This window comes from Manis javanica, chromosome 5 (assembly GCF_040802235.1).
Source record: "Manis javanica isolate MJ-LG chromosome 5, MJ_LKY, whole genome shotgun sequence".
NCBI lineage: Eukaryota > Metazoa > Chordata > Mammalia > Pholidota > Manidae > Manis > Manis javanica.
The window spans coordinates 163,182,375-163,207,925 of NC_133160.1; the positions used below are offsets into that span (position 1 = coordinate 163,182,375).

Sequence of the window (25,551 nt, forward strand, 5' to 3'; positions counted from 1 at the left end):
TCTCCCACCCAATCTCAGCCTTTTGCTCATGTGATCACACCAGAGACCTTATTATTACCTATAACCACGGTTTCAAGATTCCCACTGTCCTACCCCCACTTTCTTTCTGCCCTTCACTCCATACAGTACCCCAAATCCAACAATTCTCTGACCTGACTTGGGTACTACCACTTTCATTCTAAACTTTATCCAAGTCTTCAATGCTTTCCTTACCTGCTTAGATTTTATAATTACTTTCCGGAACACACCCTTAACTCCTTCCCTCTTTTGGTTTATTGAGCCTGAAGTGGCTAAACCGCTACACTGGTCAGATGCCACTAGAGAAACACACACAACCCTGCTGACTGTGCTCCTCTGCATATGTGATTGGTCACTTCAAAAGGGCCCTTGATTAATGCTGCTCATCGATGATACTACGTTTTCCTGTTTAACTAACCATCCTACTCCCTTCTGAAACTCTCTCATACCTCTCCTCTGTCTTAAAATTCCAACACTCTTCCTCCATGAGTGGCCTTATTTCCCTTCTTATTGAGGAAACAGAAGTAATCAGGGGACATATAAGCTCCCAGAAGCGCAGTGATACCCCTTTTCTATTACACCATGCCAGTGTGACGCCTGCTGCTGCTGAGTGGCTTCACAGGTGGTTTCCTCTGCCATCCCTGTTGTTGCTGAGAATGAACTACTTCTGCCTCGTTTCCAGGTCAAGCTTCTACCCCTGCACTGGGCCTTCCCCTCTCCCTTTCTTGCCTTCGCAGTGGCGTAACTCCAGCAATTCTCTCTCTGTCTGGCACAGCTTTCCCTCTCTAATGGGTCATATCTGTCTGTCATTTGCCTATCATCTATCTATCCATCTATCCATCTATCTATCTATCTATCCATCCATCCATCCATCTATCTATCTATCTATCTATCTATCTATCTATCTGTCCATCCGTCCATCGTCCGTCCGTCCGTCCGTCCGTCCGTCCGTCCGTCCGTCCATCCATCCATCCATCCATCCATCCATCTATCTATCTATCTATCTATCTATCTATCTATCTATCTATCTATCTATCTATCTGTCCGTCCGTCCATCCGTCCATCCATCCATCCATCCATCCATCTATCCATCTATCTATCTATCTATCTATCTATCTATCTATCTATCTATCTATCTATCTATCCATCCATCTATCTATCTATTCATCTATCTAATCTAGAGTAGTGTAGTAATGTATATATAGGATATATGCATTATATGTACTATATTTGTATATATAGAAATTATATATGTAGTAAATACACTCAAATATAGTAACATAATAAGGTATAGAAATACCACGTATATAGTAAATTATATATGTAGTGATATGTATTACTGTATATACTATACACATTACTAAGATGTTACCTTCTCCAGACACTTCCCTCTACAGTCGCTGCCCCCTTTTGCTGCTCCCTTCTACAGCAAAGCTCCTCTATCTACCGTTTCCGCTCTCCCATTGTCTCAGACCCCCCTGTCAGGCTTCTATGCCCCCACTCCAGGGGAAACACCCTCATCAAGGCCGTCAACACGGGTGATGAACACGGCCATCAACAAGCCCCATGTGTCTAAATCAGTGGTCTCTTCTCAGTCCTCTTGGTACTTGACCTACTGCTCTTCTTTCTTGACTTGTTTTTGAGAAATTGCTGTCTTTTCGTTTTGCTCTTGCCCCTTTGTCTCCTTTGTTGTGTCCTTTCCTGGACTGTAATTCTTTTCCTAGTCTGCAGATGTTGGAAGCCCAGCTGCAGTCCTCAGACCGCTTCTCTTCTCTGCTGGCCTCTGCTCTCCCTTAGCCCGTCCTGTCACATGTTCGCAATGTCGATTTCCCAGCTTAGACCCTCTGAACTCCAGACTCACTCCCAGCCACCTGCTAGACATCTGCATGTGTGTGTCCAACGGTACCGTGAACCCGACATGTCCGGCACTGAGCTCCTGATGCCTGGGCTCTACTTCATCTCACTAAATGGCAACCAAGACTTTCAGGTACTCAGACCAGACACCTTGGAGTTCCCCTTGATGCTCCTTTTCCCCACGAATTCCGTCCTTAAACATTCCCTAAGGCATCTCACTGTGCCCACTTTGTCTTTTCAGCACAGTCCCCGGCATGAACAGTTGCCACTGTGTCCATCTGGCCTTCCAGCTCCTGCCCTGTGGCGCCACTCAGCAGGCAGAGCCACCTGGTTCGGCCCTCTGACGGCTTCCTTGCTTACTTAGAGTAAAGATCAAAGGCTTCAAAACTAAAGGGTGGGCCCCAGGTCTTCATGCCCTCTCTCTCCCACCATCTTACCTCAAATTCTTCTTCTCTCTCTGTTCATTTGGCTCCAAGTACACTGTCTCTGTGCCGCTCCTCAAGGATGCCCCTGCCACAGGATATTTGCATACACTGTTCTTGCTGCCTAGAAGCTTTTCCCTAGGATGTCTGTCTATATTTCTGTTTGTATCTATCATCTACAACTTTATCTATATTATTTATACTTATATGTATACCTACACTTAAATCTATATATCTATATCTCTCTTTATTTATATATTTGTATCTGTACCTATAACTACATCTCTATCTCTGTCTACCTATATATACCTCTATGTTTCTCTCTCTAACTCTTGCTGTGTCAGCACTTTCAGGTTTTTACTACATTTCACTTTACCTTGAGGCCTCTGCTGACCATTTTTCTTATAATGACAAATCCAATCATTCCACACCCTCTTCCTTGCTTTATTTTCTCCATTACATGTGTCATTATCTAACATACTAAGTATTGTACTTATTTATTTTGTATCATCCATCTTTCCCTATGAAATGTAAGCTCCATGATGATAGGGATTTTTGTGCTTTTGTTTGCTTAGTCCTGAGCACCTAGAATAGCATTTGGTGCATGTTAGGGACACATATTGGTTGATGAAATAATTCAACAAAAGCTACCAATGTTGATGAACAGTATTTGATTGGGACCCATGACTTCTCACATCTAAGTCTTCAATTACTTGGTTTCTGTATTAGCTCTGCTCCACAGGGACCCCAAAAGAGTCCCATGCCCAAGAGACAAGGCCATGTGAAGACACATCTTGTTACAGCTGGAGTTTGGGTCACACACACCTAAATAGGACCCCAGAACCCTGGTGAGCTGGGCTGTAGCAGGGACACCCTTCCTGCCCTCTGGGGGAGATCACTCTGATTGCTGGGAAAGGCAGGCCCGGGGGAACAAGGACAGACAGCCTTTTCCTTTGGCATCCAGGTCCAGCTGTGAACAGAGTAGCCTGGTATTTGAACCTTCTGACTGGTGAAATAAACTGCCACAAATAGGTGTTTTATCATTGTGCTGTGAGAGGGTTTGTCCTCAAGCAGAGCAATGTAATGTAAAATATAAGCTGTAAGGTGGATTGTTGGCAAACTTTCTGTGTCTGCCTGTTTTATTTTGGCCTGCAAATCCTTTATCGAGTTAGCCTGCTGTTATGGTTGAAACAGTACTAAGCCTAGCAGACCTACTGGGAGCTAGAGCACGGATGACATCATCCACCTGGCCTTGCCTCCTGACAGTCCAGTTTTCAAACAGCAGTCAGACTGGTCTTAGAATTTAAGTCAGAACCTGTCAGTCACTCTCATGCTCAAAATGCTGCAATAGCTTCCCACATACCTCAGGATAAAGCTCAAAGCCCTTGCAAGGCCTGAGATAACACTTGATCCTCACTGCCTTCCGACCTCACGTCTCATGTACTTCATTCCAGCCAATTGACTTCCTCCTGTTTGGAACGAGCCCAGCACCATCATCCTGCCTTCTCTCCAGCCTGTTACTCCTCAGCCCAGAGTGTTTTTCTCCCAGGTGCTGGCGCGGCTCATTCCTCCATACCTTCAAGTCCTTGCTCGAACGCTGGCTGTCCTTCTCTGACCCACCCGCCTACAGCAGCTCGCCTGCCCACTGCTACCCTGCTTCCTTCTTCATAGACCTTATCGCCTCTGGACACACCCATCTTTTGTTGTCCTTGTCTATCTACCCTTCAAGTGAGGAGGGAGTTTGTTTTGATCACAGCTCTGTCCCAAGTACCTAAAATAGTGTCAGGTACTTTGTGGATCCTTAATCCTGGCTCCCTATGACTGCTCTGGTCACTGGTGGGTGACCAGAATTCCTAAAAGATAAGCCAAAAAGACCAGTACTTACTAACTTACAAGAGACAGAGAGATGTTGAGAAAAACCAGTGTTGTTCGAGAAATCCCAAACCCCTAAGCCTGTTGTCAGAGGAGAATTCTCCTCTTGGGAGCCCTGAAACGCTGAATCTGGTTTTGTTCCATCCGTATCTGTGCCCCTCTCCATGATGGGAAGGCTGAGGGGTGGGAGGACAAGGGGAACGGAACCCTGAGATCCCTTCTGAGGCCTCTACCTGCTGTGGTGTGTCTGCCAGATGCCCTCAAGTCTGAGCATAAAACTTCCCCCAACTGACCCTTATGGTTTCAAATAATCAAAGGAAGACAGTCTAAATATGAAACGTTTGGAAGCTAAGAACCTGATTTGGCCCAAGAAAGCTGATGCTTATTAAAATCTTCAAAGGCCAAACATGCAAATGGTCCATGTTTTAGATTATCTCCCTCTCATTTGTCATGTCTGGAACCATTTTTACAACACTTAAATCAAAAGCTGCATGAGTTTCCTTCCTGCACACACCTCTTTGCTGGCGAGGTTCCAGACCATTTTTCCAGGCTCGTGGGGTCATGAAAGGAGAGTATGTGTGGTTAGAGGGCGGCTCTCACATTCAGCACTTGGGCCAAGTTATTTTCAAAACTGAGATGAGTTTAGTGAGGTCATTATAGTTCAGAGTTTAAAATAAAATTTCAGGAAGGCTCATATGTTTCATTTAAAACACAAAATATATGGGCAGTGTCATGGTGGCTATTTTTATACGAGCAAAGATAAACATTTGCTGCAAATTTCAATCTGTCAAGAGGGAAGGAAGTTAATGTAATTGTTTTCAAGTGCTCACTCTGTAACAATAACTGGGCTGGATGCTTGCAACACACATTTAATCAGCTCACTGTCCTTCTCTAGAGCAATGATACCAGTTCTCACCTCCTAGACAGAAACAGCATCCTCATGATCTCTTCAACCTCCCTATCATCCCTCCTGCATTCACATTCCTATCCATTCACACTTGCTTCCCGCCTGTCTCAATGGATTCAGGTGTGAGTCAGGACCTGTGCTGGTTTGAGACCAAGCCTCCCGCTGGACGGTTGTTTTGACCCACCTCTCACCTCTCTGTGATTACCCTGCTCAATCACCTTCTCTCATTCTCTGGTGTCTTCAAGGTCTACCTCTGACTGATTGCTCTTAGCCTGTAGAAATGTTCAAGTCTTCCATCCCGAAATAACCTTGATGCGGCCCCCTTGACCCACTTCTAACTACCATGCATCTCTGTCCTTTCAAGGTAAGTGGACCTGGTCAGTTGCAGGCACCTTTCAAGACCAATAAGGGGTGAAGAAAGCAAATCAGTTCTTCACAGGGATACCTGAGGAGTTGCTCCCTGAAGGCATTCAGGTACCTGGCCATTCCCTTCTTGGAAGTATGTGGTAATAATGACTTCCAAACTCTACCAATTTGGAGGAACAAAACTTTAGATAGATTGCCCAGATTTCATTGGTTTGTAGAGTGTTCTAGCTAAGGCCAACTAGAAGCTGGAGATACAACAGTAAGGGTGAGGCATGCACAAGATTCTGAACTGGGATGGAGATACATACGAAGAGTGGAGGGTAGAAATTGTTCCTATTTCTTGACCAGTGACTGGTATTAAGGCTTGATGGAAAGGGTTGTTAAAGTCAGATGCAGAAAGACATGTTTACAGGTAAAGTTTTCCAATACGACATTTTCCAGGAAGACATTTCCAATAAAGACTTGAGTCTTGGGGTACAAGCACAACTACACTGGGGCTCACAAAAGGTGACTCACTATGGCCAGGTGGCTTTCTCCCCATCCCTGCCCAGAACTCAGCAACACTCTGGCAGCATGAAGATGATCAACTCTGGGGAAGTCAGGCGAGTGTATCCTTCCTAGGAATGTTACCATTCTCTTCATATGAGGTCCTTGTTTGGCACTGAGGCCTATGATTTGGACCAGGATTTACATGATGATGGCTGTGTAGGAATGCATGAGCTCGTGGACACAACACAGACACCTCGGGGAGACGCTCAGTGAGAGGGGAGCATGACACTGGGTTGCTGACTTTTGGGTGTCCTTATCAATACGCCTGGGCTGGTGGGGCCAGAGGACTGAAAGGTAACCTGGAGGGCAGGGATCTTTGTGTGTTTGGATCATTCCTAATCCAATAAATAAATACAAATTCAATGAACATGAGATACATTTGACTGCATTCACACCAGGAAGAAGTGGTCAGCCTGCAGAGGGCTGGATATTTAGTTTGAACAGCTAGAATCAGGTAGAACCCAGGAAGATTGGCTAAATTCAGACTAAGGTATGGGAGAGACAGTGATGCAAGAGCAATGTCCTCTTGTCAAGAAAGGCTTGGCTATAAAAATAAGGTGAGAAATCTGAGGGGAATCTGAGAAGCTAATGCATCTCCCTATGTCCTACAATGTGGTACAAACTACTATAATAGATGGAAATATCAAAATAGACTTGAGTATATTGTACTTTATTTTGAATGGTACATCTAGCACATTATCTCAATGATCTTTGTATCAACCAGGTGAGATGGGAAGAGCAGGTATGTTCATTAAATTTCCAAAGTATGGTTTGAGAGAATAAAGATAAATTGTTTGCTAAAAGTCACAAAATTCATAAATGGGCAAGAACCATGGCTCTGAATTGCTTTCTATCATTTTCTTCTCTTTAACCATTGTGCAGAAATGAGCTTTGGCTGAGGGTTTAGACTTAGACACTGTAAATCTGTGGACTCTTTTTGGTTTGTTTCTTTTCCTTTTCTAAGTTTTGCAATGGTGACCAGAAGGTGATAAGCTTTAAACATCCATCTTTGACTGGAAAGGTGGGGGTGGCATGGGGAGATAATTAAAATGGAAAGAGACCTTATTTAAAACCTGGCTTCCTGGGTTAAGATGAGAAAAAAAGTATTGAGATAGCTGAGAGTCTCTGTGAAAGCTTTATTCCACATCTCAGCAGCACGGATCAAATTGCACAGATTCCAGGAATTACATCCCTTGGTAACAAACACTGGTCAGTTTTTAAAATGTCACCAAATGGCTCTGTTGACTGTTTTGTAACACGTCACAAGCAGACGGCACTTTGAAGCATATGAAGCAGTTTGCAAGACAAAACTGCTTAAACATTTTTGTCTGATTTGCTAAGATAATGTGATGAAGCCCCAAATGGAGGAATCTTGTCATGCCCCGACAGAGAAAGGCTACACGCCATTCAGCGAATTTGTTTTAATTTCTTGCAGTCAAAGAGTGGACTCTTCAGCTGTCAGTTCTGGCTGGGCCAGGTTTCAGGAAGGTTTATGCACTTGCTGAATAAAAGGTGCAGAGCAAGAGAGAAGAGCACCTGCCATTTCTTGAATGCCTATTATGTGCCAGATGCTTACATGGTACATATACATATGAAATTTATGTATATCTTATTTAATTCTAAAGCAATTACATGGGTAGCTAATATTACCCCTATTTTAAATATAAAGAAATTGAGGTCTAGGCACATCCCATACCTACTTACGTAGAGACCTGGAATTCAGACTTTGACCTGATACCCAAACCTGTTTCTTCCCACTTCTCTGTGGCATTTCAGGTAGGTTGCTGTCCTTACCTACCTCTTGTCACTTATTTAAAATATATTTTCATGTTCACAGTTATTAACATAGTTGCAACTAGAATGTGTTTATGTAATATTGTCTTATTTATGAATCAAATTCCAAATTTATTGCTTTCTGAAATAGGTATTTATGGCATAGTTTGACAAGTACTGTAGGTCTGACTCACTGAAAACCCATCCCAATCTACTTCTCCCCTGCCTTTTTCTACATTAAGGACTGGAAAACAGAATTCACAAACTTCCTGATTCCCTTGCAGCTAGGGGTGGCTTTATGACACAGTCTGGGTTCAAGATGCACATGGAACTCCTGGGAGAGAGCTTCCCTTACCAAATAAAAAGGCAGAGTTTGACAAGAAGGTTTTTGCTTTCTGCCTGCAATGTGAAATCTACGCTGAAGGTGTAGCAGCTGTCTTTCCACCATAAGGATGAAAGCCACATGCTCACAAATGCTGGTGAAGAAAGAAGATAGAGAGACTGGTTTTCTGGTGACACGTCTGACTAACTACATCATCTTTGGTCACCTACCTCCAGGCTTCTTGTTATGTGAGAAAAATAAACCCTTATAGGTAAAAGGAAGTGGGTTTTCTGATACTCACAGACAAATGCAACCCTAACTGATATACAGAGTAGCACAGTTTTAAAAGGCATTCCTATTTTCCAGCAGTGTTCCATTTTTTTAAGCTGTTTTGGTGCCAATTTGCAATTCTGAAACACTGGAAGTACAGCCATCAGATTGGATAATAGATTCACTGGAACAGTGGTTATTTGGTCGGGCACACGCTAGGACTGAGGTGGGTCCCCTTTCTGGCAGTAGGAGAATGGTCAGCAGAGCCTGTGATCTGAGCCACTGTGCTTCCCCCAGAAAGCCTCCACATCACGTCAGTCAAAGCGATCAGCGTGGAGCTGGGAAGGGACAGTAGGATGGAGGATCCCTGCACCAACACTGTTTTGCTTTGCATGGATGTAGACCTGGCAACTGGTGGGGGAAACCCGGAAGGAACTTGAGGAATCATTGTGTTTATCTTTCCGCCTTGGGGAAGGACCACACTGAAGTCATACCAGACATATATGATAATCGATCTGGTTTTAATAGACCTCCAAAGAAGACAACTAGACACCTCCTCAGCCGTTTCCCTCAGGAGGCCATTTCAACATTTAAACACTTGCAATTTTTTTCTTAAATTGAATAGAATGTATATTGCATGTGGGGGAAAAAACAGCCCATATTTTTCTAAAGTGGAGTGATAGAGTGGAACATCAGTGGGTTACACAGTCAGGCAGTCTGGGTTCAAGGTGCAGCTCTCTACTCACTGAACTTCCTTGTTGCTTAACTGCCGTGAGTCCCACTCAGCTCCTCATCAGTAAAATAAGTAGAGTAACAGCCACACCACACGAGGGCCCCAGTGAGGAGCTGATGTATATAAGATGCTGGGAATTGTACTTGCCATGAAAGCAAATGCACAACAGGCGTTCCCCTCCCTGGTCTCCCCACTGGGCAGCAGGTGGCCACCACTCTCTGGGAGGAATGCCTTTAGAGCTCAAGGGGCACCATCCACTTCCCCTACAACTCTCCCTACTACTGGTTAATTAACTTCAACGTCCTAATCTCATTCTCTTTGCTCTTACTTTTCAGTCCTTGGATTTTAACTTTGGACCTTATTTTCAAAGCAATTTCTAAAAATGTGTTTGCGATTTGGAGAGATCACATTTTTCTAAATTAAGCATAAAACAGCCATCATTTCAAAATCGAAAACAATGACTTGTGCGTTTTCTATGGCCATGCACACAAAATTCTCATTCTAAGTCGTGGATCCCCTCACTGGACTTTACACTATAAGGATAAAGGCAAAATGGAGTAATGAGACAATCATCTGGATTGTTACAGCCAAGAATATTCTGGCCGCAAATATTTGGCTGATTGAGAGACCAAGACTCCTCTGGTACAAGTTATCTGCATTGTGACCTTCACTTTGGAGAGACGCTGTCTCAGACCCAAGTGAGATCTGCTGCACCATGTTAAGAAAGGAAACATTTCAGACCACAGATTATTTTTTAGAGCCACACACATGATTCTTGGCTAGCAGAGTGCTGGATCGGCCGACTTCTGGCAGCTTGCAAGCTGGCTGCACTAACATATGTACAATTTCAGACTCGAAGCCACACATGAAGTCATTGCAAAGCTTCCCAATTCATCCCTAAAATCTGCCATGTGGTGATTCTTGTCTTCTCCAACAGTGTAATCCCTAGAAATTGTGATGATTAGAACTTTTTAAAAACAATCATTAATTAATTTTCATTCACTTAGGACCTATGAATTTATCTTTGATGAGGAAGAACATTTTGAGAAAACCCAGAATATGGAATGAAAGAATGAAATAACTTGAGTATAGTTTCGTTCAGAGATTTTTTTTTCTTCTCTTCATACAGTTCCTCACAGCATGTGATACTAGCACAAGGAAACACAATCGCAAACAGACTTTCAGTGCTGAAAGAAGTTCCATCATTTTACTGCTAGTCACTCTATCACATTGCCATATTTTATTTTCTTTATAGCACTTAGTCTCTGAAGTTATATCCTGGTTTATGATTCTATCGTCTCTCCCTCTACAGGTATGAAGGCAGAGACTTTGGCTCTTATTCTCTGCTCTATCTAGAATAATCCTCAGCACATAGTAGGTACTCTATAAGTATTTCTGGATCAGAGCTTAGGAGGAAAGGAACTCCTGTTCATCGGACACCTATTTTGGTAGGTGCTATGCTGAGTTGTTTATGTCTTTTACATACGCTGGAGAAGCCAGCACCATATTTGGAAAGTGATGAGGCGAGAATTCAAAGCCAGGGATATTTTCATTTCAAATGCTGACATTTGCCACCACAGGAAATTATTTCCAACATTCAGTGGTTCCTGTTCCACCACGCCCTCCATGACCTCTTTCTGAGGCCTCTGAAGTCCCCAGCACATGGTCTGGCATGCCCCTGTTGGCGTGTTTCTGTGGTGCTGCAGTGATCTCCCGAGAAATCAGTCTGATTATATTTTATTCAACACAGTAAATACTCCATGGTGCTGGTTTCTCGGTGTAAAGTTTATGGAGTAAATGTCTCATATTATAGATACAGCTCATTTTATTCTAATGTAGTGGTGAATCCCACTAAGTTGTACGGATTTAGGGAGTAAAAAGTCTGCAAAGGGAAACAAATCTACCCATTTGCTGATCCCTGAAGCCTGATGCAATCAAAGGGTTTGGTGACAGAAAGTTTAGATGGTCACAGGGCTTAGAAGGCGGCACATGCCAAAAGATGAAGAAAGCACACTGAGATATAAACATGACAGTAAATAATTCTGAACTAGTGTTGATTTTGACCACAGGGTAGTCCAAAAATCTGAATGGGGGAAATGCCCAATCTCTTATCCTTAACGGAACTTTTCAGCTTCTTCTGTGGGATGCAGCAATCTTCACTTTTCCCCAGATTATAGAACAGGCTGACGATAGTGACTGTCAAACTTTGATGCACATCTAAATCCCCTGGAGAATCACGCAAAGGGCCCAGGTACCTGCTTTCATTAATGAGGCGCTGGGCCACGCAGGGCGCGGAAGCTAATTGATGGCTGGCGCAGTCGTCCTTCGCAAGCTCACGCTCCCCTGCAGGGGGCAGTACAGGCCTGACCCGTTCCAGAGCTGGGGGCTTGGAAAAAGCATCGAACCGGCCTTGGAAAGCCTGTGCTTAGCTCCCAGCCCTGCTAATTTCTAAGGATGTGGCTTTGGGCTGGTTAGCTCACGCCCTTTGAGCTTCAGTTTCCTTGTCTGAAATCTTCACCGTCAACGGCTAATGCTATGTACCTAGAAGGCCATCATGTGGGCAGGGTCAAGGGGTGCATGGCAAAGAACCCAGCGACATGGGGGAAGGCAGCAGGGGCTACAAACGTGGGCTTTCCCCATTATGATAAAGCCAGATCATTTACTCCCAAATCCCAGCCCTGCCAGCCATCCCTGGGAGGGCTGAGTATACATTATTTCACTATCCCTAGACTCAGTTTCTCATATGGGAAACAAAACAACTCTTTACTTACATTAACTCTCAATCCTCACATGAACCCTGCTATTTTTGCCTTTATTTCATAGTGAGGAAACCAAAGCCCAGAGGAGTTAATTAACCTACCCCGGATCACAAAGAGGCCAGTCTGGGCGGTGCCCCCAGGGGCTCTGGCTGGAGGGAGAGTCCTGGCTCCTAACCAGTGAGTCGCCTGCCCCTAAGATCACATGAGACATGGTGGCAGAGGGCCAAGTGCACGGCAAAAGCTCAGTAAATGTTTCCCAATATATGTATAATTTCCTTTCACATCCTGAACATGGATCCCTCCCTTTTATAACCCATTGCATCGCACATGGCCGACAGCCAGTGCCCTGGCCTATTTAGTTACGTCGCATGAAAATGAAAGCTCGCGTGGGCTGCATACACTACAAACATGTTAATACCAGAAAAGAAGCATTTGATTTTTAATTGCTTTCAGTACATTAGGCATATAATTTATATTTAAGTGATGGTGAAAGGTTAGCGATCATCTCAGACTAAAAGCAGAGATGAGTTGCTCAACGGAGGGCTACACAGGTAACAGGCTGTTATGAATTCCTATTTCCTAAAATTCCATTCCTCCTGGACCTCCTGACCTGCTAGCGTGCCTGCCTTACACATGTGCTCATGGTTATTAACCTATTAGGAACAAGACCAGTCATCCTCACAGAACCTCAAAGCGTGAACCAAACTTTCTCAAAAAGAAAGGAAGTCACATACCGACTAGAACTGAGGGCATTTATTCTTGGATTTAGGGAGCTTTCTAGGGAGTCAGGAGACACAACCTAGGCTGAGGATATAAGGTCTTACTATTCTAATTAGGACTCAGGACACATTGGGGGATGCATAGTCTGAAGAAGCTTCAGTCAGAATGTAGATCTTGGGACATAAGTTTTCTGCGGCTAGAGGGTTTTGATGAGGGACCCTGGAAAAGGACCCTTGGGTCCCTGGGGCTAGGTCAAGGGACTGTAGGTCCCATGGAATAAAGGTTGATCAAAACAAAACTGTTCCCTTTAAATTAGTCATACTCCCACAATTACTTCCTTGTCTTTAACCACAGTCTGCTTTAAAATACCTGTAGAAGAAACATACTCTAGTACAATGCATTATGTATGAAGTTATACAATCCATTCATGTGATTACTACTAATACAAACCCACAGTCTGCCAACACAGTCTAGATGTTTGCATTCATATACTGCAATGAATGTTTCATTCCCATAATGGCCATGTGGAGTGATGAGCACATTTGTTTAATAAAATAAACAGTAAATAAATCAGCACCCGTAACCAAAAATAAATTGAGCACAAGATTTATACTACTACAGGGAAATCTCCACAGAACAATACTAGCTTTAATGTTTTCCTTTTCCTCTATTAAAATCCTACAGGATATCAAAATGGAAGAAACACCTTAAACTTGAACTACGTAGGCGCAATTCTGTTTTTCAGGGCGAGGCTATGGAGCCTCTTCTGTCTGCACCCACAAATGTCCGTGTCAGCCTGACCATTCCTCTTGATTCATATCTATAGCCAATAAAGTGCATAATTGCCTAGTCAAGGGCTGTTTTCAAAACTAATCAGCAGAAAGCCGATTCTGATGACTTTCGCTTTCTCTCCTCTGTGCAGCAGAAGCATTCCCCCAGAGCAGATACTTCACTGAGTAAGCCCCAGGCAGTAAACACCCCCAAACCTCACGGAAAACAGAGAAAGAGCAACATCAACGTGAGCCAAAAGACTCATCTCTGGGAGGAAAAAGCCTCAAGAAGTTCACTTCGATCGGGAGAGAGGGCTGCTTACTTACATTGCTCGCAAGACCTTCCGACAGCTGGAATCTTTGAACTCTACTGTGCACAGATGTGGGACTTTCACTCAAAATCCCCTTCCCTTTGGCAGTGAGCAGTACTCATAACTCTGTAGGGCTTCAGACTGATAAGTAATCTCCTGATTCCTTTCAAAAGCGTCCTCCCAGGCTTCGAGCAGTGACAGAGAGGGGAGCACGGCAGGCAAGGCCCACGACGTGCAATGACCCTCTGGCCCGTGCAGACCTGATGGTTTGATGGAGCTTGAAAGAAGTATTTGTCGACCTCACGAACAAACATAAATAGCCTCCTCTCTGTGGCGGCTCACTCCCTGAAGCACATCTGAGAGGCGACACAAAGAGTCTGGACAATATTTGTTCTAGTATTTGTGATTGTTTTCTTACCAGCCACTTAAGAGAATGTTCTTAGATACCACCCAGTCCAGCCCCTTCAGTTTGCGGTGGGAGGAAAGGAAGCCCAGGGTTGTACATGCCTCGACCAGGATCGCGTGGGAAGTGCGTGAAAGGACGGGAACCAAAGAGCCTGTGGCTGTCAAACCAGAGCTCTGTCCCCTATGGGGAGGGGGAGGAGGACATGCAGGTCTGAGGTCTGGCTCTTAGTCTGTAGGAGACATGTCACTGGCTAAGGTCCTTAACATTTCTCAGTCTCAGTTCTCACAGCTGCAAGACGGCAGTCCTGAGAATAGTTACCCTTTGCAGGGTCATGTGGAATGGTGACGCATGCCCAAGAGCTCCATCAAGGCTGAAAGCAGCCACACCGGATGAAGGGATTTTGTCAGTAAGGCCTGACTTACGTGCTTTTCTTCTGTCCATTCCTATAGCCTGTTTAGTGTTATTTTCTATGCTGGAAAAGACCATCTAGTGACTTTTTGTGGGGGGAAGAATATTGGTCAGGGAATGAGATGGGGTGTGGAGAAAACCTTTGACCTTGCAAAACCACATCAAGATCAGATGCAAAGGGGGAGCATATTTTGACATTTGTCACAGAAAGGACACTGCATCTGGAATCAGAAAATCAAGGCTCGATGACTGCATCCAGCACTTTCCAGCCAAGGGATCCCCACTTAAACATTCCAAACCAGTTTCCTCCCTGGGGACAAAATCCCTGTCCTGCTATGCTTGCTTCATTTTGCTGTGATGATGGTCCAGTGAGGTCTTCGTTGAGGCAGTGTTTATCAGCACTTGCAGGTGTTAAAACTGCGAAGTTGTGTTATCCAGCATCCAGCCTGCATTTCTCCCAGTGAGCACTGTTGGTGGGGTAGCACCACTACCACTTCTCCTTTCCTCTGTCACACCACTTACTGCCGAGGCTCCTGGGTTCTTGGCCCGTTTTCCTTCTCCTTTTAAGGGGTATATTTCACTTCTCTTCCCTTGCCATCCCATCTCTTGGTGCTGGTCTCCCCATGCTGGCCATGACTGGATTGATTTCTTAGAGTTTAGTGTCCTTCTGTTTATCATGCAACAGTTAAGAATGAAAACAACAAGGAGAGCATTTTGCTCAACCACATAGAAAAGCCTCTGTAGAGTTTTGACACTCTCAGGACCATCTTTATTCTGGAAATAGTCACACACACCGAATGTATCGGTTCACCTTTGAAAATGCTCAAGCCCCAAATATAGCTCATATTTAATTATTCCACTCGCTTCCTTTGACCTTTCATAAATTCATTCTTTAAATGTCATTGCAGTTAAGATTTGCACTCTATCATCTGTAAGAGCACTTTTCTAATTGACCCTCAGCCGGCTGGGGCTGCCATAACAAAATGTTATAGATTGGGCGGCTTAAACAACACACATTTATTTTCTCACAGTTCTGGAGGCGGAAGCCTGAGAGCAGGGTGCCTGCATGCGGGCTGCGTGGGGGCCCTTGCTCTGGCTTATGGACGGCCTCCTTTTACTCTTGTCTCTTGTCCTCTCACATGACTAAGGTAGGGAGAGATCTCTCTTGTGCTCTTTCTCTTCTTATAAGCCCACGTTGTTTTGGACTAGCGCTCCACACTTATGACCTCAGTTTTCCTTCATTACCTCCTAAAGACCCTGCCTCCAGATATAGTCACATTACCTCCATAAATAGGGCTCAACATCTGAATTTTGGAGAGACACAATTCAGTCCATAATGAACCTGGAGAAAGTAAGACAAGAGAGCTGACACTGATTGAATGCTTACTAGGTATAAGGCCCTACTCGTTCCTTTTCTCGTTTCATCCTCATAACAACTTTGAGAGGTTGGTAGAGACTCTTCTGCGGTCACAAAGCTCCTAAGTGGCAGCGCCAAATGTAAGCTGTGATGACGGAACCTGCTCTTCCCCTCGTCTGCCTCCACCTCTCCCTCCGCCCTAGGTTCTGAGCCGTGAACCTCTCTGCCTTCCTGCTAATTCGCAGCTTAGCCGCCTCGAGTTGGGACACTGTTACCCAGAGCACTAGGGGGGGAACGGGAGCAGAGGGAAGCTCCGTGGTTTCGCTCTGGGTCCCCGCTGAGTCTGGGCTGACAGCTGTGGAGAGCCTGCCCCGAACAGTCTCTCCCAGCCTTCCTTATTTTGATAAATCCTCCTCATCAGTTCAAACTCAACTCGTGTTCTTCCCAAGGAGGCCTTCTTTGATCTGCCCTTCACCTGCCCTAACTCTCTCCTGCTCTCTTTTATACTGTCCTATACTTTCCCTTCATAACCATTTTTTCCTTTTGTAAAACTTCACAGTGTTGCCTATTGGCTGTAGTAGTTGTAGTACAGTTACGTAACTGTATTTCTATCTGTATATAATACGTAACTCTATTTCTGAGATACTCTGCATAATGTTTGTCTTCCTCACTGGTATGTAAGCCCCCTGAGGGAAGGGATGTTTTGCTCACTTAAGTATCTGCAGCCATGAGACCGCTAACACGAGAACCCACCAGGCAGGCACGGAGGAGTAAGGAAGGAGAATCAGGGAACATAAGTAGCAGAACAGAGCTACACGACTCATTTGCAGAAGCATGACTGGTAAACATATGCTTGAGAGCATAGTCTAGTGGGGTCCCTTTACCCTTTATTAAGTCCTCTGTTTACCACCAAATTTATTCTTCTTGCTATTTTCCATGGGGTACTAGATTTGGCTAATCAAGGATGAGGCCTGTGGAGAAAGGAAAGAGCTGAGGAACAGATCTGCTGTCATACTTCTGGCCTGCTGGTCGACCCCCGGACTCCTTGGGGCTGCCTCTTCACATGTCATCAGCCTCAGTCTCTTCCAGTAAGAGGTGAAGGAAGACCCTAGTGGAACAGGGTGTGAAGAAATAAAGGGTCTGCCAGGAGGAATTTGTACCAGGGAAAGGCATTCTCAGCTAACTAAACCACATGTGCAAAGACATGGAAAGACAGTGTGTTGTGTTTAGAGAACTACAAGGAGCACAGTTTTGATGGCAGGTTGCCAGAAAACCTGATAATGTACATCAAAGTGCTAGGTAACTATTAAGTGTTTTTATTCTTATCTTTTTCCTAGTATTGTTTGGTGGGCCAATGAGATAGCTCATGTGGAATTGTTTTATACCTTGGAAAACCCTATAAAAATTTGCTTACCATAAATACTTTTGGATTGGAGATAGTTCCCTTGGAAGACATATCAAAGAACTATGCGGATTGAATTATTTATAAATTTCTTTTATTTAAAAACAAAACTGGGACATATTTCCTTCTCCTAATCTCCTTTTCAAAGGCTAGATCGTAAGTTTATTGTATCTGTTAAATATCAGTGAGCTGGGATATAAGTTTTCAACTTAGCGTTATCTTTGGACGTTCTGTTCTTGGAGAACAGGTACTGAAAGCCCAGAACTACACTTCCCAGAATCTCTTGCACTGGGTCAGCCGTACAGGCAGCACTTTCAGGGATGTGAAAGGCAGAAAAGGATGAAGGACATTCTTTGGTGGTACTTGCAGCCAGAGTGAGGACAGTCAACTGGTGCAAGGTTTGCAGGAGTTTCTGGGTGAAATCCTGGAGTCACACCCTCTAGTGTGGCTTCCCAGCAGTCCTGTACTTCTACATTCCCAGCAAACAGCATGGTTTTTCATCAACTGTTGGTTCCACAGCCCCCTTTAAAAAGAAAACTTTTTATTTGGAAATAATTATATACTCGAGGGAAGTTGTAATAAAAAAGTTGCATAAAAAGCAGCTAAAACAGGCTAACTTCCCTCAGTGGGGACATCTTATCACTGTTATATGATATCAAAACCAGAAAGTGGCATACTGTATAATGTTTACTAGACTGCAGACCTTATTCAGGGCCCACCAGTTCTTGCATAGATTCACTAGCACGTTATGCAGTGCAGTGCCATTTGATCCTATGTAGAGATTCTCTACAGTTCTTTCCATGGTTGTTTAAGGGCTTGATTCCTTATCTTAAATCCCTACCTAGAGTGATTTTGAGTTTCTTAACTAAATCCTGACTGACATGGTAATTTCCTGGTGTTATCTCACAACTGAAGCCTTGTAGCTAAGTTTTATGTCCATTTCATTCATTCATTTATTCAGTTAAACTCTTGCTCATCAATATTTTGTCCCTACCTGCTTTTTTCCCATTGTCTGTTCAGGGCATTGTCACATCAAATGTAAATTACTACAACGGATATTTAGTTATTTCTTGGGCTTTTAGTTTCTACATTTTCAAATCATCCTTGCCATAGTGGAACAAAAATGCAATACTATTTTAATCATTCCTAATTAATGGCAAAATAATTTACATGTGATAAGACAGGAAACAAAAAATAGTAAGAGGTATAGGAATTGGATTGGAAGAAGTAAATCTATCATTATTGACAAATAATATAATTGTATACCTAAACAATGCAAGCACATTTAAAAGGCTATTAGAAATACATATGTTCTATATGGCTGCTAGATAAAAATACACCAAGAATAGCTTTCCTATGTGCCCAAAAAATCAGACAGGGGATAGAATATTTTTAAAAATCATATAAAATTTTGAAAGCAAAATGATTCTGGCTTTTCTGCAGAGGAAGGGGAGACTAGCCTGTCTCTAACTCTGGGCTATTTTTCTCTCACTTGACTCCTTACTTAGCTCAACTTGTGTGCAGAAACTCACAAAATCTTGGAAAGCATTTTTTTCCACCTTCTGATTCCCCAGCCACAAATGATAAAAATGTGGTCTGGGGGAAGCCAGTTTAGAAAGAAGTACGACACTTCCTTTGTCCCTTTCTAGGTGAGACGTATTTCCTCCCAACATGCCCTTGTGTGCAGAGATGGCCCCTGGTTCCAGCTTAAAATTTGTTTATGTTATTTTCCCAAAGGCATTGTGGTAACTTAAAACCACCTATTTCAGAATGTGCCTTACATTCACTACTCAGTTACCTTTCCCTGAAGTAATAAACTGTCTGTACTACAGGAGTATGAATCTTCTCTCTCTCCAGTAATAAAATAAGAAGAGAACACTGGCCAGCATTTACTGTATACCCTCATTGTTCATGGATTCTTTCTAGGCATTGTCTGTGTTGATCTTCACAACCATGTGGGCAGAAAACTGAAGCCACTTAACCAAAATATCAAGGCTCCCAAAAGATAGAACGAAGATAAGAACCAGGAAGTGAGGCTCCGAACCTTGCCTCAATGCCACCATGACATACTGCTTGTCTTTTGGCAGCACTATTTTTCTCCCCAAAAGATTATACATGAGCCTTAATGACTGCATTGGGGGTATCAACTTAGTCAGTCTAATGAAAAAGTAAATTTGTAGGGAAACTTTTGGTAAATAAGTGGCACAGGTCATACAATGTAATGACAAAAATTGTGCAAGTGATATAAATGCTGATATTTGGAAAACCTAAACTTAGTGGAAGTCCCAAGTATAGGACTCTGACTTGTAGATGAAAACCTTGTTATGAGGAAGCATTTGAAGTTGCCTTGAAAGTGGAGCGAATTCTTTAGAACTTTACAACTTGAATATAGGCAACACAATTCACATTACTCTCAAAAGCGTAATTCAGAAAACTCTGTTTTCCCCAATGATAGCTCTCCTTTGAAGACTGGAAAATTGCTTTCTTTCTGATTTTATTTTAAGATTTTGATTGAAAACACTCACATGCAGGCCTGGCTTCAAAGCACAGTTTGTAACCAAGAAGAATTTCCTGCTTTACATTGCTTAATTAGTGAAAATATGGATTCAGCAGCAGAAGGAGTTCCCAAATCCCTACAATTTCCATTAGTAATAGTGACACCTCTATGTAAACAGTTAAACCAAAACATCCTTTGAAAGAACTCAATCTCAAACCCTTGAATCTTCTAATCTCCTCATTTCACAATTATCACCATCTTTTTGCTTTCTTTCCTCCCCAGTTTTTTAATTGTTCATGCTCAGCATCAGGGCCATACTGTCTCAGCAAACTCACAGTAACTGCGCATGCACTTCTTGTTCTAATCAACGAGGTTTCCACTTACATGGTGGATTATCTAGGATAAATTCATTTCCTGAATCCTGCTTGTTTCAGTCAAATAACACATAACAACTCCTTTGAAGATTGCAAGCAAGATCTAGGTCACGTGTTATGTGAACAGAAATGTGTTCCCAAAAAGGAAAGTAAAAGAGAGAGAAGAATATAAGACAAAGGAGGCAGATTAGGAGAAAGGTAAGAAAGAAGGAACAAAGGCAGAAGCAGGAAAGAAAGGGTGGAAAGAGTTAAAAGGAGAAGGAAACAGTGAAAGAAAACCAGAGAAAGCAGGGGAGGAAGGCAAAGCAAATGGACGAATCCCGCACCTCCAACTACAACAGGCACGGTCTACACAGCTTTCTATGGGGCTATCTAAGGTTTTGGTTGTACAAGCCCACATCATCCTACTAATGCAGTAGTGAATAAACTGAATTAACAAGACTCAACTGTACCCAAGATTTACACTTGTAAGTGCACCTTTGGCCAGGGTTACCAGCTGTCCTGGTTTTCCTGGGACTGAGGGGGTTCCTGCAATGTGGGACTTAACAGTTCTAAAACCAGAACAGTCCAGACAAACTAAGATGGCTTTCTTGGGACTGAAGAGTTTTCCAGGGCACGAGACTTACTGTGCCAACCAGGAAAGTCCTGGGCAAACTGAGACAAGTTGGTCATCTCCTCTTTGGGTGAAACAGTAAATCTTACCTCTGATGTCCTTTGAATATTGTGTAAGAAACTCTTCAGCTGATTTTAGTGCTTCTGTGTGTTGGGATCTGTGTTATGTGTTGTATATACACTGTAGTGGATATCTTTTTTTTTTCCTGCCTGCCTGGTACCCTGATATTCTTTGGGTAACCCCTTCCCTGTGTTATGTGACTCTAACTGGGCTATCATGTATAGTGTCCTTCACTCCTGGCACCTTCGCTGAGGTAAGAAAATCAACCAGGCTGGGTCAAGCATGATAGGCCATCTGACATGCCTGAAAACAGTGATTATTTGAGGGGCAACATGTAACTCAAGAAAGATAGCCTTTGGGAACAAGTCCCTTTTGCTTCTAGTGAAGACTATCATTGCTCATCCTGTCCACCAAGTATGGCAAGGTCAACAGACACAGAAAGTGGGCAGGAGAGAAAGAAAAATTCAGAGAGAGAAGGAGAGAGAGAGAGGGAATGAAAAAGAGGGGAAAAGCAGGCGAGAGAGAATCCAGAACATCATCTGAACCCCTGGATCCTGCCGTGCTTGAACTTAACACCATTCCTGAACTGCCAACTTACACGAGCTGATCCATTTGTTCTCACGTCATCTTGAGTTGGGTTGCCTGTCATGTGCGACAAAAGATCTGTAACTGCCAAATACACATGGACTCAGCCTGCATCCTGGGCTCAGTCCTGCGAAACAGGTACAGGTCGAACCATATGAAATCAACAACATTTGACTCCTTTTGAGTATAAAGTTGGCAATTTCACTTTGTTCAATTTAGGTATTATTATTTGCATGTTATAGATGAAGAAAAAACTCAGTGGGGATAAGTAGTATGGGTAACACTGCATGCTTATTAGATAGCAGACCTGAGAATCAAACCCAGGTCTGTTTGATTCTGAGGTATACAAATACACCTCCAGTTGTTTACACTGGCTGAATGAAAGAAACTTCTTGAGAGCTATCCTTTGATATTTGATAAATGCCTTGAAAAGTTTTTAGGTTCTGATTCACATCCTACGTATGAGTGTATATGTGTAGTGAGACATCTTGTTGCTTCTAAAATTTGTTTCACTGGATATTTCATTAAAATAAGTCAGATATATGAGTGTGTCAAGCAAGATGGAAAACCCCATTCTACCCTGGTGTGTATTTACGCTTGGGTAGGAGCAAAGCTCCAGGTGATGACATGTCAGGTTTCCAAATTTACTCTAGCTCTGGTTTTCACTGACGATTAAGAGATGTGATTTTTGGCCTCACAAAGGAGAGATTCTTTATCCATTCTGCTGTCTGTACACAAAAATTGCTTAATTGTTTCCCATAATGCAAATCTAATACATTTGTAATATAGTTGTGTCAGTGAGATAAGCATTCAGGGTATTTTCTTTTATCATTGGCATCTCAGGTGCTTTCCCACTAACGCAGCAGAACAATGCTTTCACAGAAAACATTTATTTTCCACGGTGGTGTTCTTTACGCACTCTAAAAATCTGGCAAGTCTGTGTATAATTTTTTAGTATTTAATGTATGTGAGATTATTTCAACTGAAGATTGTTAATTTTAAGGAATGCCGGAGAAACAACGTGCCTTGTCACAGATAGTATTACACTGTAAATATCTCTGCTGTCATCTGCTGAGCATCTCTTTTTATGAGCTTCCCTCCCCGCTGCAGGGTGGTTGGCTGTAGTCATCAGCTATTGCAGCTGCAGTGAACAACTCCCAGCTCTCAGTGGCTTGTAACAACAAACATTTATTTTTTCTCATTAGTGGCAGGCTATGCAACTTGCCCAAGACCACAGAGTTGGTAAGTGATGAAACTGAGATTCATTCATTCAGAAGATATCATGGAGCTCCTTCTAAGTGCTAAGTATTATAAAGAGGCTGACGAACCACAAAACCAAAGACTATTTAAGTTTCAGCTGATGAAATTAAAAATGAAAACAGTATCATTACAGCTCTGGTCAAAACATTACAGCTCAAAACAGTATCATTACAGTCAATCATGAAGAAAGCGCCTATTCAAGCAGAAACCATGTGACCTGATCTAAAAAAGTCAGCAGCACTGTGCTTGCCAGAGGCTGGGGGATATGGATTCAATGGCAGACAGTAGCCATAGTTTGATCATAAGATTAATTAGACAATGCAAATATAACGGCATTCCAAGTGGAAGCTGGTGTTGCATCTCTAATTTCATTTGATAGAGATGACAGAGAAGCGAAACATCAGAAACTGTTTTTGAGTTGTCTATTCGGAGCCAGGCACTGTCACGTGAGAAAAATCCACATAGTGATCTTCTGAGAAAAGTACAACTAATTGCACATGTTAATATCTCTCTGGATGTCATTTTTCTTTATATCTAATGCAAGGATAGTGTTATTTCTCTCTTAGCCTTGTCTTAGTTTGTGCCTAATATATTGCAGGTCCTCAACAAATGGCAATGCTCTTGACAGACTCTGCTAGCTGCTTCCCAAAGTCCATCTTGCCCTTCTTTCTTACTAACAGAAGCCTTGTTTATTTAGGGAGGCAATATGACCAGGTAAATGCCCACCTTCCCAGACTCCCTGTGGCCAGGGAAGGCTTTGTGACCTGCCCACTAGGGACAATGACATGTAAGCAGAGGCTAATGGAAGAGGTTGCTGGGAAAGCTTCAAGAGCTTCCAAAAAGGGAGAGGCAGCTGGTGTCATCTGTTTGTATTTGGTTCTTTGTAGGTTGCCAATTACACAAGATGCAGTCATGACATTAATGTGGAGTAGACACCTTGTGATCATAACAAAAAGAGCCGCATACCAAGATGCAAGAGCAGAAGTGTAGAAGGATCCTGGGTCCCTGATGACATCAAGCCATCCCAGAAACCCTTGACTGCCTATCTCCAAACTAACTTCTTTTTAGATGAGAAACATAATGCCCGTTTGGTCAGATCACTGAAGATGGGTTTCTATCACTTGAGGTCAAACACATTCCCTAACTGACACAGCTTTACTCCACATTTGCATTCTATTCTCAAGATGGAGTACTTTCGGAGTTGTGTATAATGCTTCATTGTTGCAAAAGATTAGGCTTCTTTCTGAACTTTCTGGAAGAGTTCATTTTTTCTTTCTAGATGAGGCATTATTTGGCTACAGTATAACAAAACTCTGCTTGAAAGGAAATACCAGCTAAATGTGTCTTTTTTTTTAACCAACCATCTAGGACACAATGATCGGAGCCTGCAGAAACAACTCCAACCTGACTGATGACTGTGCTGAGCTCCATCTCGTCAACCGTGCACCATCAGATAAAGCAGAAAAATCAGCATAAAATAAAAAAGAACATCCAGCGGAAGTGATGCAAGCAAAGAACTAATGAGCCTTCTTGTAAGGTTTGTATTCTTTAATCCTCCAACTTCAGCAGTGAAGTTTGGTGGGAAAATAGCACAGAATTTCAAGGTGGAGAATCCAGGTTCAAATCCCTAGAGTCACTACCAGCTACATAATTATGGGTAAGTCTTTCTGTCTGCTTAGGCTGTAGTTTTCCGCACTGCAAAATTGTGGTGATGATAACAACAGAAACAATAATAATACCAACTCACAGAGTTACTATGCAGAGTAAGTAAGGTGAGGTATGTGAAAGGGATCTGTCAATATTACCATATTACATGAACTTTCATTGTTACTGAGACATGAACAGATGTCAAATGTGAATGGTGACAGGTTTGTCTGGTTGCCCTCTGGCATGGATGCATGGTTTAGATGTATGAAACTGAGGTGCTGAAGGATGTAAGGGCTGCAAATTCTTTGTTGAAGGTTAGCAGTAAAGGTTATACTTAATATAGCAATGAAGGTTATTAATTCATGGTTATAAGTAAGTGTTTCTTGTAAACATATGTACCGATCATTAATGGAGGTGCAGGAAAGAAGGAAGAAATTTTTGAGTATTTATTGTGACACTTGGGTGTCTTAACATATATGACCGCCTTTGGTTCATTGGAGATGTGAAATTCCATCTACACATACTCTGAGGAAAGAGCGTTTATAATTTTGTAATTGCAGTTATCTCTGATGCCTAGTTGGTGGGACGACAGGGCTCAGGCGCAAGGATCAGAAACTGACTCAGGTGGCAGATGGACTAGGCTTGGGGGCAGGATCTGCGACCTGAAGTGGGTTTATCAGCCACTCACAGAAGGATGTGCTAATGTGTGTCTTCCTAATCCAAAATTCGGAAGACTTAGCCCTGTGTATCTGGAGGGAAAGAAGGGGAAAGGAATTTCCTAGTTGCTGAGGACCTCCTGCTCAGCTCTTCATACGTGCACCTCTTAGGACGTAATGAGTGCAGACATTTTGCTGTGTGGCTACATCTGTGCTAAACGATTCAAATTATTAATTCATTACTCCTCATAACAACTCTATGAAGTAGGTACTATGATTATACCCATTTTACAGATGAGAAAACTGAGCAATAGAGAGGTTAAGTGACTTGCCCAAAGTCATCCAGCTGAACTGGAATCCAGACAGCCTGGCCCTGGGGCCAGCCCTGCATTTTACCCATTGAGAAGAGAAATAAAGTAGAACACATCAAACAACTGGGCTGCATATTTGAGGACTCAATTTCTTAAGAAACACACAAGCATTCATGGAAGAAAAGGCTGAAGAACTGCCCAGAGATCCTTTAGACTTTTCTGAATTAAAATGTAACCATTTATTCATATACAGCAATGTCTCTCTATTCTAATGTGCAATTTAGGGATTTGGGATGACATCTGGAATTTATTTATGCCATTTGGATTTT

The 25,551-nt window shown here is 42.9% G+C and overlaps 1 protein-coding gene across 3 annotated transcripts in view; it reads right to left on the reverse strand.

Moving 5' to 3' along the window:
* C1QTNF7 (C1q and TNF related 7) overlaps positions 1-25,551 on the reverse strand; it is a 105,075-nt gene that overhangs the window by 59,265 nt on the left and 20,259 nt on the right. Inside the window, exon 1 of one of the 3 annotated variants that reach the window (XM_017670573.3) lies at positions 13,663-16,562. The exons of the other annotated variants lie outside the window; for them this stretch is intronic. The gene's annotated coding sequence lies outside the window, so the exon portion shown is untranslated. Of the gene's footprint in view, positions 1-13,662; positions 16,563-25,551 lie in introns of those variants that run through there. 3 annotated transcript variants of the gene reach the window in all.